This window comes from Quercus suber, unplaced genomic scaffold, assembly GCF_002906115.3.
Source record: "Quercus suber isolate HL8 unplaced genomic scaffold, Cork oak 2.0 scaffold_800, whole genome shotgun sequence".
Classification (NCBI taxonomy): Eukaryota; Viridiplantae; Streptophyta; class Magnoliopsida; order Fagales; family Fagaceae; genus Quercus; species Quercus suber.
In genome coordinates, this window is record NW_027070235.1 from 232,361 (window position 1) to 238,360 (window position 6,000).

Consider the following 6,000-nt stretch of genomic DNA (forward strand, 5'->3'; position numbering starts at 1 on the left):
GAGCTGAAGTCATCGATCGATGATGAAGTTTCAGATATAATCTGGGAGAGTGATTGTAGAAATATACGATTTGACGAATTACATCTGTTTAACTGAAATCGAAGAGGATATCTAATCTTTTAGCGGCTTGTGGGGGACAAAAGAATCACTTGCTTTTTAGAAAGAAATTTGATGAATCAACTTACAACTCCACAAAAGTTCTATCCTAAACACTATAATATAAATTACATCTTTAAATTTAGAATGATTTTGGTTTTATTTTTTATATAAAAACATTTTTTATTTTGTCCTAAGTCCTAACATTTGAGATCATTAGCAATTCCTTGTTTCAGTCTATTCCTTTTAATGATATGGATATGGTCATTAAATGTAAATGTTAGTTTACTCAAAATAACTTTATCATACTAACTACATTGTTACATTTAAAATGAAGAAAAAAATAAAATAAAATAAAACTAGATATTGTATATTTTGAACATGTCTCGATTTTTTCCACTATTATCAGTGATGCTCAAACTCCCCAATTCTCAGACACACTGTCTACCATCACACATTGGCAATCATCACCCTAAGTCTTGGCCAACACTCCACGTCACTAATAGCCTACAACCAAACAAGAATCACTTCACTCAAATCCATTGAAAATAGTGTGCAAAGTTAGGGTTGTAACTTGTGAATGAATCAAGTCATTTGTAAATAGATTGGGCTTCACTCAATAAAAAAAAAAAAGTCATTTATGTTTATTTGTTTATAAACAAGTCAAATTTGAGTCTTAATTTTAAACTTGTTTAATAAACAAGTCAGGTCTAAGGAAAAAAAAATGTTTATGAACAAGTTCGTAAATAATAGGACTTGATAAAAAATAATTTGAGCCTAGACTCATTTAAGGGCTTGATAATAAGCTTAATATGAGCTTGGCAAATAAATATATATCTTATTAAAGTTTTACTTAATTGGGAGTTAGAATCATGCATCCAAACCAATGGGCTTGATAAGATTAATATGGATTTGATAATGTAATTGTGTAGGATCTCAAGCTCAAGCTTTGTTTGACTAATGAATCAAGCCAAAACAAGGTTGAGCTCAAACTTTTGTGCTTTTTGATGAACTCGAGTTCGAACATTAATCTTAGGCTTGGTTCGAACTTGAGCCGAGTTTGAATATTTTAATTTTCTCCTTGTACTTGCCCTAATTATATTTTAAAATTTTTTTAAAAAAATTGTAGTATTTTATAGTTTTTTCTTCACAAGGCATATATATGTACTTTGGCTTTCAAAGTTGGAATTTATGATATATTTTTTTTTTAATAAGTAATTTATAGTTTTAAGTTTTAAGATTTAAATTGCTATATTATTATGTTTGAATTGTTTGTATATTTTTAATACTTGAAATGTTGTATTGTTATGCTTCGAGAAAATTGTTTAATGTTTTATGAGTTTTAATTTAATGAATGATTTTTTTTAAATCAAAAAATTATTAAATTATGTACATGTATAAATACATTTGGCAGGGCGGGTACTCACAGATACCCGCTAAGATAGGACGAGAAGAAAAATTAGAGTTGTGAAGCAGACGTAGGGTAGGGGTGGAGAATAGAAAATTTGGCCCGTCTCGTACCATTGCCATTGCTTGCTGTGGCCAACAGAAAATAAACAAACAAATAAGTGGAAAGTGAAGGCAGACTTTATGGGATATTGTCACCGTCACCGCCCCAAAGGTGTCTTCTCGTATTTCGAGTAAAAGAAAGCAAATGACTTTATTGTCTAACTCTAAATGGCTATCACATAAATATCGTTGAATCATTGAATATACTAGTGAGTTATAACCTTTTTTTTTTTTTTTTTTTTTTGGGAACGGAAGATATAAGATGTTTCAAATTTTATTATATTTGAGGAATCAATGTAGATGTTTAAATTATTTTGTTGTGATATTGGTGTCAACTCAGTTTGTAAAAGTTATACAATAAATTTTGTAAAGCAGTAGAGAGAGAGAGAGAGAGAGAGAGAGAGAGCACAAAATGGTTTCAGACCTTCAGGCTTTGTGATAGCCCATCCCGCATTTGGTAAGGAAGTTTACAAGCCCATTAGTTCTTTAAGGCTCTAATAAACGAGCCCAACACTAGTTTAGTGGACTTAAAAAGCTTACATAATTGTAGGATCACGTACTTTGTCCATCTAAAGAAAAAGATCCCTAGTTTTTTTTTGACTAAAAAAGATAGAATTTGTATATTAAAATGAAGAGGTCCTGCAGCCACTCAGGCCTAACCTCACTAGCTCAGGCCTAGCCACAGGACAAAGGACACCAAATACAATATTAAAAGCCCTCAGGACAAAAGGAAAATACAAATACTAATATTTAACCATTACTGATTGTTGCCAAAATGGTCTCCGCGTTTTGACACTATATATTTCGATGACATTTTCATATATCAAAATCAACAAATATTTTACGTGGTCAAGCTATAAAGAAAAATACAAAAAATGTTTTTCACCATTCCCTTGTGCCGATCGAATGCATTTTTTTGGTGCCATTGATGCCACCATCATCACTACCATCTCCTCCTCCATGGCCACACGGCCCACACCATTATCAATGCTGTCACCATTGCCACCAGCTACCATTGCCTTCATTACCACCAACACCACTATCATCAATATCACCAATACTGCGACCTCGACTATTGCTAGTACTACTACCTTCCTCATCACCACTCCTATATAAAAATATTAATGATTTTTAATACTAGTCAAATGATATATAATGTTATTAGGAGCAATTCCAAAATTGCAATAAAAAACAATAAAACAAATTATTGTACGAGAACAAGTTTTATAGATAATTTTTTTCCCCTACAAAATTATATGAAATTGAAGGATTTAGTGTGCATTTGGATAACTTTTAACATTAATTTGTTGAAAGTGGGTAAAAGTACAATTGTACATATAAATAATGAGACTTAACAAAATTTGACATAAAAAACGAAAAAAAAAAAAAAAAAAAAAAAAAAAAAAAGTTGAAAGCTAAAAGCTTATTCAAACCTATTTGGTAAAGTAGGAAATTAGTTGGAAAAAATTACAGATATCACACACGTGCTATACCCTTAAATTTTGAAGCTATTGTGTGTTATATTTCGTAACAGTTGCCTACTAGTGATTTGCTTTATACAATATTTACCTCAATTGTGATTTGCTTTATGAAGCATTTTCTCTAAGTTTAACAGAATTTGATTACATGGCAATTGTCAACAAAATCCATTAGGAAAACAACAAGTATCGGGCTAGAATTAAAGAAAAAGAATGTTCTATATCATAAAGTTTGCACCTTGTAAACATACACAAACCCTAATGAGAATTGAAAGGGAAAGAGAGAGAACCACAAATTTGAGGGTGCATAGAATGATATTTTTCTTCTACAAAAATGCTAGTGTCATACACTTATACAAATGCTTTGCCATAATTATTTTATGTGGCAGACTGAAAGGGACAAAATCTTTGGAATGTCTTATGTGATTGGACGGGCCGAATATGGTCCGCAGACGTCCGAGTAAACGAGTCCGTCATTTGTACGGGCCTTTAATGGACGGATCTGATGTGAACGGGCCGGCTATGGACGGAGTGAAGGAAGGTGGGCTGGTTGTCCAAGGGCCTGTTAGACCCCTCATGGGGGATATTTTGGCCCACTCTCCTAAGGGCCCAAATAGAGTCCTTGCGCTAGTAGGACTCCGGAAATCTTGCATATTTGGTAAAGATCTTCCATATAAGGAGGAGATCTGTCCATCACGTTGAGGATTCTACGAAGAGAGTCCTATAAGGAAAAGACTTCCGCGCAAAGAAAGGGATGTCAACCTTATGCTACTATAAAAGCCCCAATACCTTCACAAACCAAGGTACGCATGATTTTACCTTCTCTAGCACTCTAGAGTTGTGAGAATACTTTCTGACTTAACCTTCGGAGAGTGTTTGGCCGGCACCACACCGGTGTCCTTCGATAGGTTTTCTCTTTTGTTTCATGCAGGTTAACATACAAGCGAAAGGAGCATCGTGCGACTCATTGGTGAATTTCCTTGATTCATCATGATTGATTGTTTGTCACTTAAACCTATCATTTTTCACCACCTCTCACAGTCTGTCATGTAAGATAATTGTTGCAAAATGTGTGGTATTAGCATTATTAATTGTTTCTTCAATTATTATTTTTTTTTATGTGATTTTGGCTGTGTCACATCATTAAATTTTGATAAATTAATGAAAATGTTTCACAAAGCAAACCATAAGAGAGATAAATGCTTCCTAGCAAAACCACATAGATCCAATTATTTAATTTTTGAGAAATGTTATGTTCGTAATATTTTCACAACAAATTTTAAGTGGCAGATTATTACTGGCTAGTGGCTATTACTAGTAGAAAAAAAATTAATTCCAGTAATATGTTCAAATTAAAACCAGTATCAACTTATTACTTAGAATTTGTTGTTAAAGTATTGTAAATTTCTCTTAATTTTTTTTATATATATTATATATGGGGATAGAATTTTGAATTTCAACTTAATAGCTTTTACTCCATGATTATAATTATCTACTGCAATAAACTTAATTAATTGAGCTAATTATTACCAAATTATCTCATTATTTATTTAATAAAAAAAATAGAATGTATTTATTTTGTAATAAGCAAAAATATATGAGATTTACTAATATATGTCCTTAAGGCATACATTAATAAACTATTTTAATAATTTTTTTTTAAAATAATAATTATTTTGACGACTTTTTTAATTCTCTATCAAAATTTTTTCAACGTAAATAATTAATAAGGTCACACGGTTAATCAAATCCAAAATATATTAGGCAAAGTGAGAAGATAGGGAGGCCCTATCAAAAAAAAAAAAAAAAAAAAGAGAAGATAGGGAGGGATACAGTGCAAATTGTCTTTGACCTGGACAAGACAGGTGAAGAGCAAGGTAGGACCCAAGATCATTGATGGTGTTCCATCTTCGCAGGTTCCTTTTAGGGCCCACCCACTACTAACATCAACCATACGATGACAACCCACGAATGGTACTCGGTGCTTAGACGTGGCTTTTTAGAGCATCTCCAACAACTTCTTCAAATTTTTTACAGTTTGGAGAATGAACAGTGACATTTAACTTTTAAATACTCACTTTTTCAAATACACTTTCCAACAGATTCTCTATCACATTCTCTATCTCATTTAAATATTATTTCTTCATTTATTATTTATTCTTTTTTAATCATCATTTATTCTTTTTTTAACAACTATATTTTTAATAAAAAGTGTTATATTCACAACATTTTACTCAATACTTTCACAACAAAATTTATGTGAAAAGTTGTTACTAGTTCTAATTTGAACCCACTACTGAAATTATTTTTTTGCTCGTCAATATTATCTAATAACAATCCGTTACTTAAAATTTATTATGAAAATATTGTGGTATCATTTCTTTATTGCAATTTTTTATTTTTTATATTATTTTTCCCTTCCACCCCCATCTGGACACGTTTCTTCTTCTTTTCTTTTTTTTTTCTTTTTTTTTTTTCCCTTGGTTTTTTCTCCACCACCCACGTATCCCACTCCTTTCCTCTATCTACCTTCTTTTTCTTTTTCTTCTAGCTCATTCTGGAGCACTTCTTCTTCTTCAGCTATCTCTCTTTCTCTAGCTCTCTGTTTTTACTTTTTCTATTTCTACTTCTATTTTCTTTCCTCTTCAGCTCACTTCACACACACACACACACACACACACACACCCACACGCGCAGCCGACATGGCCTTCGCCCATCTTTTTTTTTTTTTTTTTTTAATCTTGTTCTGATTCACTTTGTTGTTGCAATGGAGCTTAAATAGACTTTCATGCTCTTGATTTGTTGTTTTTATTTTTATTTTAGATTTGTTGTTCTAATTAAATTTTTATTTTTTCATGTTCTTGATCTGTTACTGTGTTTGTGTTGATTGTGTTACCGTTTGAGAGGGACACAGATG